Genomic DNA, 13358 nt, shown 5'->3' on the forward strand with positions numbered 1-13358 from the left:
ATAGCTTTAACTTTATATTATTTAATTGGTTTTGCTTCTAGTTTGAAAAGTTTTTTTTTCCAATTTTATGCAGACCATGCAAAATCTCTCTATGCAGTTGCCATTAAAACCCACAAAGTAACAAAAAAACATCTTTAATTTATGCAAAAATTTGTTGTGATTTTTTTTATAGACTAACATTTTGGTTTAAATTTAGTTTAGATTTATGGCACTTGTTTATGAAAGTCCAAGACTTAATGCTGTCGGTTGGTAGATCAAATAAATTGGCATAGGAAAATATATCTTGTTAGGTGACATTTGGTACTTCTCTGCGTATGAGTAATATAATTTAAATGTTTAGAAATAAGGACAGATAAAGTTAAAGAGAAGTTAAAGAAGGTGATTCTGCTGAGGTTCACTTAGTAAGAAGATTTAAGAGTCACTTAGCTAGAAGATTTAAGAGTCCATTTAAGAGTTCTGAGAGATTTTTTACAAGATGTGTCTTTAGAAAGTATATAAAAAAGAGTATAATTTGGAAAAATATCCTTTTTTTGTGGTTTCTTTAATAAAACTTACATTTACAAATCATTTATGAGAAAATTACCATCTACAGATTAGAACGTAAAGTATATTTATAAAAAAGTGGTTAAAGGATAACTATTTCTAATAGTTTTCACTTTTTGTGTAACTGATATATTTTAATACGAGTTGGCAAAGCATTTTCAATAAAAAGTTTAGAATTTTTGTCAATGACAGCAATTTTATTATTTTCACTGTGCATTTTGCTATAAAAAATTTGCTTAAAAAATTGACAACGATTCGTTAAATTATCTTTGCAAAAGAAGTGCTAAAAAAGTAATAGACAAGTCATTTAAAGTCAAGAGATTGCTTGAAAAAAAAAAATGAAAACATATTTAAGATACTTAATGTTAGAATATTTATATGTATTTCAATTAAAATATAAAAACATTATGACCCTTTTTTTTACTCAAAGCAATTTGTCTAAAATTTTTGACACTTTTTTGCTCAAAGGAGTTTAAAAGCTTCTTTTAGTAGTTTTCTCATGCAAAATTCTCATGACCTTGAACTAGTTTTGTTTTGAAGATTTTCCCTGTGTAGTGTAGTTGAAATTCGTCAAATGAGTTTGGAATTTGATATTAATATGGCATTAGGGCGTTTCAATGGAAATTCATTTTAAAGTTGGTTTTTTTTTTTGCTCTTCTTTTTGTTCCTTTGCTTTCTTGGGCCATCTTTGGTTCTTGTTTTGTTGTTGTTGCCATTTTACTTGCCACAAATCTTGGCCAATATGCCTCTAAAAGAGCGTAAGCGTAACGAAATGTTTAATGTGCGTGTGTGAGTGTGGGTGTGAGTGCGTGTCCGTGTGTGTATTTTGGTTATAAATACATATACAATAAGAAAACTGCTTCTTGTGTATAAGAACACGGCATATGGTTGTCGAAATATACATACATACGAATGTATATATGTATTTGTATATGAAAGGTATGATGTGGCAGACAGCAGCATGTTGTGTTAGCAGCATAAATAATATAAATCTGTTTGGCATCTGACGAGGCAAGCTCCTTAATCATCGATATATGTCGCGACATGTTTCACATGAAAAATATTAAAAACATATTTCTTTTTCTGGCCAAGCATCCTCTCCTTCTCCTTCCCTCTTTTTGGCCCATTTCTACCACCTGCCACCTCTCTGCTACATATTTGGCTGTAACTAGTCGGCAGACAAATGTTATTTTTTGGGCATGGGCACACACACAGAAAAATATCATATTATATATACCTATGTATGTATGGATATAAGTATTTGCCTTAAGCCACATTTAGTCCTTGGATATGAGTGAATGTGAATGGCCACTAAATGAAGAAAAGTCCCAGAGTATATATATTTGCAATAGAAATGGATAAGCCCATTGAGCTCTGTCTGTAATTCTGACCCTGTTTCTGATTGTGCCATGAATGGCGAAGATTTTCCAAGTAAAACCAAAAAAATGTTGTTTATTTTGTTAAACCTCTTCTAAAATTTCCTACTAACTTGAATCTATATTGTTGGGAGTAAGGAGTAAAACAAACATAAACAATACATAAACAATAGAACTTTCTTCTCTTATTTGCAATTAATTTGTTAAACCTTTACCAATTAAAATCAATTTTTCATTTTTTCTCATTGTCAGACACACGTTAAAAAAGTTCGAAAAGTTTTTAATTGCTTTTTCTTTTTCTCAACCAACTTCACTTTATTTTGCAAAGACGACAAATATTAATGATTGTCCTTGAAGTTATTTATTAGTTAATTTATATAATATCTATGAGATTTTCTTCTAGTATCATCATTTTATAAAAAAAAATTAAATTTTCAGCTAACTTCAGTAATTTTTCAATGAATTATTCGAATACCGATCTTTTGGGGAGTGTTCAAGTCTCAATAACTTTCTCCAATGGATCCTTCCATGGTTTTTTTTTTTTGACATTTTTTAAAAACTTGAAATATTACTATGTCGGATAAGGGTTTTTTCTTTTATATCAACAACATTTATTTATGGGTTTGCAGCTTAGGTCTTTTTGAGACGGGAACACTCTTTAGATGTCACTAAAGATGATTCCACATAAACACTTAAACTACTTTAGAATTACAAGAAAATAAAGCAGAAAAAGCGAATTGATTCACTCTTAAATTTACAAGACTACATACCACAGAGTCAATGTTAAAACTAGGTGAGAATTATAACGAAAAAGTGGTGAAAAATGAAGTCGACTACCCCAAAAACAATTCAAGTATAATTTTTCTCAGTTTTTTTTCTAAATTTTTCAAATTTAATATTTTTATAGCTTTTTAGAATATGCCAAAGTAAAGTATCTACAGAATTCTTAATGATTTTTGTCAAATCGAATGTTTACATTAAAAGTAAAATGTAATAGGTACATATATCAAAGAGAAGTCCGTGTCGAAAGAAAACTTCATCATTATGTAGCAAATTTTTTCGAAAGCAGCTTAAATTGACCACTTTTTTGTCGGCAAAATTAATGGCACAGTGCCTCCCATAGTATTTATCAAGATTATCCCTGGTCTATGTGCTGTTTTTTTTGTTTGCCCACAAAATAATAGTTGATGAGCAGACGAAATTCAGTTTTCTTTTTTCTCCCCACAATGCCACACGGTCGCCTGCTATAAAATAGCTGTCAAACACAAAACTAAATGATGCAGCTCGTTGAAAGTTGAACCGAAGTCAACAACCAAATGCTTAATGATGCCCATTCCACTTACGAGGCGGAGAAGCCAAAAAGTCAGGGACAAATCCTTTTCATTTGCTGCAGTTCGTTTTAGTGGCAATTTAAATTGGAATTTACCACATATCATTACTAACTGAAACTATTGCGGTTGGAATTCAGTTTAATTGTTACTTCCTATTTGCTTTCTATTACACTTTTCGCCGGAATATTAGTTTAGCCAAGTTTACACGGATAAATTACACAGACTGTACTTTTATGTACTTAGTTGATAGGAATGAGAGACCTTGAGGAGTGAAAGAAGTGTTTACATAGTTCAAGTGTTTTTGGCAAAGGATGTGCAGCGTACAAGGCACTTCCTGGATGCTTCATCTAGGATAGAGAAGAAAAAAGGATTAAATTTGCTCTAACTAACTTGGTTTGTGTTTGGTAATCTATAAATTGGTTCAATTGAGCTTTATCTTTGGTGTTATTGAGTATTAGTTTCAATTTGAGACTTATTTATGTGGAAATAATTTGTAAAAGTCTTTCCAACTTAAAAATTAACATGAACACTGAAATTGAAATGAAGTCAATCGAAAAGTAATGTTCAAGTAAGCTGTTAATTTGGTTAAGTACTTTACTCTTGGGCAAATTTCTCATAATGGAGGGGCAAAGAGATTGCGTTATTGTATCGAATTTCCCAATGGGAAGGTGAACAACCATGTTTTATTTTTATTATGGTAATTTCTAGCGAAATATTGTTATTATAATAGTTATTAACCAATATATTACAATTGATTATGCACATTTATTGCATTTAATTGATGAGGGGTCAGCGATAGTTGTTGAATTTTGTATAAATCATTGATAAATTGCATATATGCAATAACTAAAATATGCAGACCTAAGGTCAGACCCATAAATTTCGATTCATTGATCGTTTTTCCACCCCCTTTACCTCTCTCTCATTCCCTGGTTGTGTTGCATTTAGGGTCTATCTTTCATGGTTGGCCATTAAATTAGTTCAACCATTTATAAAAACATATACATGTGTATGTGTGTGTGTGTGAATGTTTGTAGGTGTCCTTGTGCTAGTATCTGGCAAAAGAAACAAAAAAAGGCAAAAGGTATTTAGTATATATTCTATGTAATTTAATTTGCCCTCGAGGGGGCGTCAAAACGAATTGCAATTAGCATTAACATGAATGGCCAATTGCAGTGGCAGCTAAGTGAAAAGTTTCAAGCATACTTTCGGGCGTAAAATTCTAAAAAAAAGAGAGAAATAGAAATTAAATTGTATGAGAAAAAAAATTATATGGCTTAAAATATATATATATAGGATGTGTGACCACAATTTAAGCTAATATTTACATAAAGTCAAAAGCCACGTTAACCGCAACAACATCAACCACAAGTTGCAAAATGCACCAATTGAGTGAATCGAAGGATATATGTTTCACATATGTCTCTATATATGTATAATTATGTATGTATCTCTATATTGCAGAGAGAGAGAATTGGCCAATCAAATTTCCAATTAAACTAAACCAACAGAATTTCACTAACTGAATCCATTGATGGAATGCCAAAGTAAGTTAAATAAGCAAATAGACCAAAAGACCGTTAAGTAAGTGGTTTAATGAATGAATGAATGAATGAATGCCTGATTGCATGAAGAATTGTGAATAATATTTATTAATCATCAAAAGATAAGGTTACACTTTAAAATTGATAAATTGGTTCTATCTTTGTGATGTTCTTTAAGTAAATGTTTGAATATGAATGAAGAAAGCTAAATTTTTATAGTTTCTGGTTCTTTTTCCGATTATATTTTAATCTATTGAAAACATAAATCGGAAGAGTACAAATATTTTTGAATGTACTGAAACTATTAAAACTGGATTATATTGATTTTAAATTTCATAATTATATTCTGCAAGAAATCTTTCCGAGATTGTGTCTCCTGCTGAATCTTCTAAAGTCCTTCCGACAGCTAAGTCGAGCTGGCCGTGTCTGTCTAACACCTTAATATCAGAGATTATAGCAGTGATCCATATCAAATTGGGTATTGGACTCGCTTATAATGTACTTTTAACTCTTACAAAGTACTTAGATTCTCATTAGCATTGACTTTGAAGTACTAAGTCATCTAAATACCGAAGTACCAAGTCATTCAGTTACTTACTTAGCCAAAAAATCAATTAGCCTAAATTTTCAAGCCCTTCATTGAATGTTTTACTCTGTTTAACAACTTTAAAGTCATAGAAATGAATTTTTTAAGTACTTTATTTAGTTTGATTTAATTCAAAATGGTCGCTTGATTCATTCAACTACTAACTTTAGGGTGAATCAAGCTTCAGTTTTCGTATAAATAGTTTCCGCGAGCTTTGATAATGAAGTCAATAAAGTCAATAAAAAACAAAAATTTGTTTTGTAGGGGAAAAACGTACCTTATTTATTCTTTGCACTTCCTTTCCTGTCAACCTCCAAATATCACAAAGGAGTGCAAACAACTTGAATTTCTGCACTTTCCTTTTCATACTCTTGAGTGTGTGAGAAATGATTCGCATTCGTCACTAACATGTTGCAAAACTGTGTGATAAAGTGTTAATATCACTTGCCTTTGCCCTTTGCACCCAAACCTCTCCCTCGTTCTCACTCTCTCTTCCTTTCTCTCGTCTCTTGCTAAACCACTCAACACATTCGACTTGCATATGCAAGAACAAATATGGCAAAAAAAAAAGCAAATGCCAGGCAACATGGCGGGCAAATACTTCATATCTGCCATGACAGCCAACACACACACACGCACACACACACATTTATGTTGACAAAAACCACAAAATGTTCATTTGTGTTTGTGTGTGTGTGTGGCAAGATGACATTGACTAACGCATGTGTGTGTGTGCATGTGGATGACGTGTGGCAGGAACTCAGCGGCAACAACAATTTGCCGCAGTGAAATTTAACACGAACAATTTAATTTCAATAACAGCAACAGAAACAAAACAGCAACAAAAAGTAAAAGAAAAAACAGCAACACGTGCTTCTTGTCTCTTGTTTATGTGGGTTTGCTTCTGTTAAAGTGTGTGTGCGGTGTGTGCGTGTGTTTGTGTGTGTTTATGTAAGGCTATGAAAATGCAATTGATTTTAATTGCTTAACTTTTTTGTGTTGCTGCATTGCTTTATTGTTGTTGCTGTTAATTTGCTCGGGCTCTAATCTGTATAATCCGCATAATCGTATTTCTATCCTTTTCTCTCTCACTTACTCAGTGTCTTTGTCTCGCTTCGCTTGTTGGTTCTTTGACCGCGTTTAAAATGCTAAATAAACTGCAATCTAAAATGAGCTTTGGGTTCTTTTATCTCGTTTTTCTACTACACTCTTCGTTTTTGCAGAAGGTAATGCGCCATGTTTTATGCTACAGTTTATTTACTTGTGCTACCCTAAAAAGTAGGCTACAGTCTGGTCTGTTGGGCTAAAGAGGTTTCGGTTTCAATGAAATCGAATAGGCTTAACTAATTGAAGGTGCTTAAACTACTGAAATAAAATTGGATTTTCTCTTTTGTTCTCTTTTTAAAACTTTTGCTCTGACTTTCTCTAAATATCGTACATTTTAGCCTATAATTCCAAATTATTATATTCAATCTTATCAAAGCTTATTTTTTTAATATCTTTAAATACATATGTACATTCACCCAGATATCAAACATTCAGAATATGTATTAAACTTCGATATAAGCCGACTTGAAATCAATTTTACGAATAAGATTATACATCACGAATTTGCACGGACTTCATTCGAACTTCTTTTGGGTCTCTCTATTCACTATTATTTTCATTGGCAATAGATTTTTCAAACATATTAAACGTTTACTTCCTTAGAAACTTGGCCCACAACCAGACAGACTGATTTACCCGCCAAGTGTTTTCCCCAATAGTTGCTAGACACTTTGCATAGTTCTAAAGAAATATCTAAAAATTGTTATGGGTGTTGATTAAGTTTGTAATGGAATTTCCAAATATTTACCCGTATCAAAAACATTCTTTACGCATTTGAATAAGTTTCTAGTGAACTTTGAATGTTTTTGCTTTGTTATAAAGTTGAAGTAACTTTTAGTGCCAGATGGAAAACAATTTTGGGCAATTCACACTTGTATCTCTAGTCATTTGCATAGCGAATATTTATCAACTACATACAGTTTAGAGGAAACTTTGAAATCGATTTGTCTAAAGATTTGTGTGCACTTTAACACTGTATCTATCTCATGGGTCAGGAGAATTTTCATTATTCTGCCATCCAGATTTAAAAGAAAATCGAAAAATCAAAGCATTTTTTATCTGTGGTTCTATGAACAAACTGTTTTCAAACTGAGGCTTTTGAAGTCCTAAGGTTCAAGACAAAGTATAACATGTGGATATATAGATCAAAGATATCAATAAATATAAACATAGATAAAAATATATCAAAAATAGAAGGATATTAGACTTAATTAGCTTGGGATTAGTAGAATATCATAAGAAATGCTCTGAAAGCTTTGAATATTACATACCTTCACTTAGTAGAGGATATTTATTAAGTCTGGACTTTGCATTAACGCATAGAATTTGTTTTTTTTTCTGCTGCTTTTTTTTTGTGTGCCCCTCTCTAGTCAATGCAATTGACTGCAGGGTGTGACAGAAAGAGCGTAGAAGGGGTAAAAAGGGGGTTTAGAATGAATGAGGAGAAGCAAGATGCTTGAAGAGTAGGAATTTCTTTTTGGCGCTGCAAGGTTGCCTGTGTTTGTGTTTACTTTTCTATGTATGTGTGTGTGTGTATGTGCTATGCATACGCCTGAGTTGCTTAAATGTCAGTTTATATCTCAAGGATAAGCTGTTTTCCCATTGCTTTTGCTGCTGCTGCTGCTGCCAGCTGGCTGGTTTTTCTCTTTTTTTTTTTTGGTGCATTTGTATTTACGTATGTATATGTAAGTGTGAATGCATATATGTATGTGGCCGTATATTACTTATGTCGGCTTTATACACACGATATAACCCACAACCAGTACTTATATGCATAAAGCTGCCTCTCATGCTCACACTTTTGAGACAAAAAAAAAAAAAAGGGGATAAAAAAAATTCACAGAATATGAAATTGCATTCTCATTCATTCATTACGTTTTGGCATGCAGATTGAGTGGCTATAGCCTGAGACATAGAGCCAAAACCACAAATTGCCAAGTCTTGGCCAAGTTTCCATCGAGACCCGCTCAGCAAAGTCATTTCTAATCAATATCAGATAATGGCATTTCCCAGCTGGATACTTAGAAGCAAACACTCTTGTAATTGTAATTGAGAGCTGCATTGCACTCACACACACACACACACACACACACACACGAAAGAAAATGTTGCATTGGTTAAATAATGAAATCCATTAGATATTGGCAATGTCTTTAAATATATAACTTTTGGCAGTAAATGCTAAATTGAGAAATGTTATTTAGTTAATCTAATCATTAAAAGTGAAACTAAGTCAGGATGAAATATGAAATCAACTAATTTAATTAAAAAGGTATATAAGGTAAAAAAAACTCTCTTACCAATCAGTAAGGACCTTCTCTTGTAGAAGCCTCAAACACCGCTTGACCTGTCCTGAATCTAACCTTAATTGTTAATTTAATGATTTACTCATTGACTTCTTTCTTGACAATGTACAAGACATTTTTCATTCACCGCTCATCTTAATTTTAGAACAAGGTTTTGCTAATCAATCTAACTAAGGAAATTTGTGTCTATTGAGGCTTAAAACTTCATTTGCGAGCGTAAATTGAGTTTTTAATTCAATTCATTTTCCTGTCCTGTCGACTTGGCTGTAGATTGTTCTGTTACAAAAGGCATTTTGCTTATTTCAATTTATATATTATGAATTGAATATTGTTTTCAATTTAGTGATAGTTATCTTAAGATAAGGCTTAAACAAAATATTTGCAACCACTCAAGGTTTATTCATTTAGATAGAAATTAAACAATCAACTTGAAGTTAGAGGTGCTTAAAAGTTATCAAAACTGACTTGAAATTAAATTAGATATACAAACTTCAATATTTTTGATTTAAATGTCAGACAAAACAGACTTCAAACCAAAAGAGATGGAAGTTTATCGAAAAGAAACCAAAAGGCAACCAAAAATGTCGCCCAAGATGTTTTACTCTAAAAGTGTTGTACAATATAGTACTTATTTATAAATAAGGTAAAGAATTTGTTTCTTAGACTTTCCATGTGAATTGTAAATCATTGGTGAGTTGAATTTTATTGATTTCAGAATTCATCTCTTAATGGCGAATCTTGATGGTAATTTAATAAATTGTCTTAAAATGTTCTGTTTCAATCGCTTGCCATTAGAATATTTGATTGAGAGACTTGTCATTTATCTTAAGTCTTGGAATTGGAATTGGAATTGAAAGAATTTCAATTTAAGAAACGTAAATCTTGTTTTAAGCAATTTTCCTCATTAAATTCAACACTATCATTCTTCGTTTTAATCGTTGATGTTCATCTGACTGATTTCACTTGTTCACTCAATTAGCATCAGCATTCTGCCCTTGTCTCCCTCTCTGTGTGTGTGCGGATGCGAATCTGTCTATGTGTGTGTGTGTGTGTTCGTGTATATATTAGCTCGTTGTTGTATATTAACATTTAATGGCATCGTGTAAAATCATAGCCAAGCAATTTTTGATTGCTCATACAACGCTCTACGCAGCGTAGACCTCATCTCTTCCCTTTTACTCCCCTTAACCTCCTCTTCTTCATCACATGTTGTGTGTGTTTATCTCGCAGTGAAAATATTTCGCCTATTCTCGTTTGCTTGGTTTTTCTTTCTTTTTTGTTCTCCCAGGGTCATAATGAGCTGACTTTTAGCCGGAACATGAGATAAACTTGTTGCAGCGATAAAAACACATAAATTACCCAAGATTGTGTGTGTGTGTTTGTGTATACGGTGCGTATGTGGGTGGGTTGTTGTATGGAGGTTATTGTAAGTGTATGTGTGTATGAGTATGTGTATGTGAGTGTTCTAATTAATAGCATAATGGCTGGCATGCCCCTAAATGCTTGCAATTAAATTGCACTAAAAATTGCGTGGCGAGAAAACTTTATCAAGGCAACAGCTGCTGCTGCTGCTGCTTCTGCTGCTTCTGCTGCTTCTGTTGGTGTTGCTGCTGCCTAGTCAAGTCTAAAAGCCTGGGCAACCATTAAAATTACAAGTGTTAAAAAGTGTAAAGGAGAAGAGAGGCACTCACACACACAGAGGGAGAAAATTTGTAGTACAAAAAGTTTTCTTGCTGGAACATTGGCGGGGTCCAAACAACTTTTTTATTCGAACCGGCCCCGGTCCGGGGCCAAGGTCTGACCGTTCAGTTGGCAGTGGCCAATTGTGTAATGCATATTTGATTTGTATATCTGTATATACTTACCCTTACCACTATATACTATATATATGTATGTATGGTACTCACGTTCTGTGCGTTCACAAATCGATTGTCATTTGAGTGCCCCATGCTTAACCTCCTTCTGTTTCTCTCTCTCTCTCTCTCTCTCTCTCTCTCTCTCTCTCTCTCACCCAATACGCGTTCGCCAAACGTGCCACACTTTGGGGTTTTGGGAGCGTGAACAAATGTGGCGCCATTACCAACACCAACATCCAATAATACAATTCCAATAATCGAGGCAAACTTTAAACAACCAAAATAAATATTGCAAGCAGAAGTAGAAGAAGGAAAGTGAGGAAGCAAAAATGAAAGCAAAAATCGAAAAAAGAATAACAGACCGACCTTACCGACAGACAGACCGACCAACCGACCGACCGACCGTCCAAATGGACCAAATGGACGACAGGAAATGAAAATCAGTGAATTGCCATTATCCCGGCCCCTGACAAATGGGTGTTTTTGGGCAATTAATTGTTAATTTACGTTTAACGTAATTTAAAAGCAATGAATTTCAAAGAAAATTTATTAATATATTCATTCTAAATTGTTTATCTACATTTAAATACTCTATATTTAACAAAGAGCAACTCAGCTACATAAGAACAACCCATATAGTTTGTGTGTGACTTTACTTTTGGTTTAATTATGGTATTAGGAGATCATCTATTTAAACCTCTTCTTTTTAATCAAACAATTTTATCATTAAATGTAGATTAAAGAATTTAAAGTATAATTCAATTCTAATTCATAGTATTCAAGATAAAGTGAGTATTTAATAAGGGTTCACTTCTTTAACAAGAACACTTTATTTTTAATAGATTCAAAGTTCAAAAATCTGGTTAAAGAAACAATAATTTTGTTAATTTCATAAAGGAGGACAATTATTTTCTTTGAACCTTTAAGTTTATGTGATTTTAGACGTTGAACAAAGCTGAATTTTGACAAACTATTCACTTTCCGTTGTAGAGGCTCTAGCAGACTTGGGACTTTGTAAATATGTTGGCTTTTGACCGATTTCTATTTATTGTCTGACTTTAACATTGGAAAATGATCTTCAAATTTGCTTGAAATGGCCGAAAACTTATATTTTGGGGTTTCCTCCTGGGACCATTATTTTCTAATACTTATTTTCTCCAGAGTTCTCCATTTGTGGATTTAAGACATTTCGGTCAATATATTACCAACAAGAGTTAAAGACGTACAATAAAACCGCATCTACGAATTCCTATACATATTTGAATAATCAAAATATTAATTTCTAATCGTGATTTACGCGACATTCTGTGAAAGTCATGAAGCCCTTATTTAAAGTTTCACAATTATCGGCTTATACCCTATTTACTCTCTTTGTGAAAGCAATGCCAATTGTAATCTGCAAATGAATTGAAATCTCGCTTTTTGACTTTAGTTTGTCTTCTAGTGAATGAGCGAAATGAGGGGCCATAAGGTTATTTTATTATTATATAGAAAGAATGTATGTATAAATGTTTAGCAGACATAAAATCTATTTTGAAAATCAATCGAATCAGACACTTACTAAAGTGATAGAAAGTTTTTCCCCTCAAAGTTATTTGGCGCGGTTCATAAAATTTTTATAGTTCTCACCCAATCAAGAATAATTCTATGTTATATCTAAAAAGCGAACTATAATTCTTTCATCAGTATACAACAATTTGGTTTGAGTGGAAAAAGAAATCAATAACATTAATAATATTTATTTATGTTAAAGTTAACTTTAATTTATTGCATTAAATTAAACGTACTTACATAAACTGATTAATATTATTGATTGATTTATTTTTTAATTTTTTTTAAGTACTGAGTTTTTAAGAAGCATATTTTGTCTATACAATGGAAAAGAATTCCTAGATTAATATAAGTATATATTTTCCACCATTTGAACAATTGAATGTCTTTTTGTTTTTATTATGGTTAAAATGTTTTCTAATGGTTTATTCTCTTTATTCTCAAATGCTTTCAAAATGGCACCACATTTGGGGCAAAACAACTTCTCGTTGCCCCACATATTGTCTTTCTCCCTCTCTCTCTTTCTCTCTCTCATTTTTCTCTTGACCTGACTCACTCACTTCATGTCTTCCTCTTTCGCTCCCTTTCATTTTGGTGATGTTGTTTTTGCTTTTGTCAGGGTTAAACCAAAACTATGCGTATACGCAATATCCAAAAGCTGGAAAAATATCAACAAAAAAAAAATTACTTGGAAAAGTTGTTGGCATTAAATTGCTTTGCTTTTGGTTTTTATTAGCTGCTACTGCTGTGGCTATTATTATTGTTCTTGTTGTTGTTGTTGTTAGACAATGGCGTCCATTCATAAAATCAAAGCGGCAAACAAAACAAAATAGCCCAAAATGAAAGGAATGAAATGAAACGACGTGTAAATATTTAGTCGAATTGCCATGTTTATATCAACGCACAGGCCAAACACACAGACGAAATGGAAGAAAAAGTAAAGCCCATTTGATAGTTTGATTTGCTGTATGAAACGTGGGCGAGAAAGAGGAAAACGTGAAGCTGCGGCAGCGGGAGGGGGTCTGGTCGGTGGAGGTGGACGATCAGCAACAGCTCCGCTGATGTGACTCTGAAAGGTCTATAAATACTTGGCATGGTCTCTAGGTAAATAAACAAACAAGAACACAGAAAACACCGTGTTGCATTCCAAGGGCAGAA

The 13358-nt window shown here is 32.8% G+C and overlaps 1 protein-coding gene across 8 annotated transcripts in view; it reads left to right on the forward strand.

The window, feature by feature from the left end:
• The window catches only part of LOC137576261 (uncharacterized), a 103499-nt gene that overhangs the window by 3457 nt on the left and 86684 nt on the right, over positions 1 to 13358 (forward strand). For 4 of the 8 annotated variants that reach the window (XM_068289267.1, XM_068289268.1, XM_068289266.1 and 1 more), the window contains exon 2: positions 4715 to 4797. The exons of the other annotated variants lie outside the window; for them this stretch is intronic. The gene's annotated coding sequence lies outside the window, so the exon portion shown is untranslated. The remainder of the gene's footprint in view (positions 1 to 4714; positions 4798 to 13358) is intronic. 8 annotated transcript variants of the gene reach the window in all.

This window comes from Drosophila tropicalis, unplaced genomic scaffold (assembly GCF_018151085.1).
Source record: "Drosophila tropicalis isolate 14030-0801.00 unplaced genomic scaffold, ASM1815108v1 contig_593, whole genome shotgun sequence".
In the NCBI taxonomy this organism is placed as follows: domain Eukaryota; kingdom Metazoa; phylum Arthropoda; class Insecta; order Diptera; family Drosophilidae; genus Drosophila; species Drosophila tropicalis.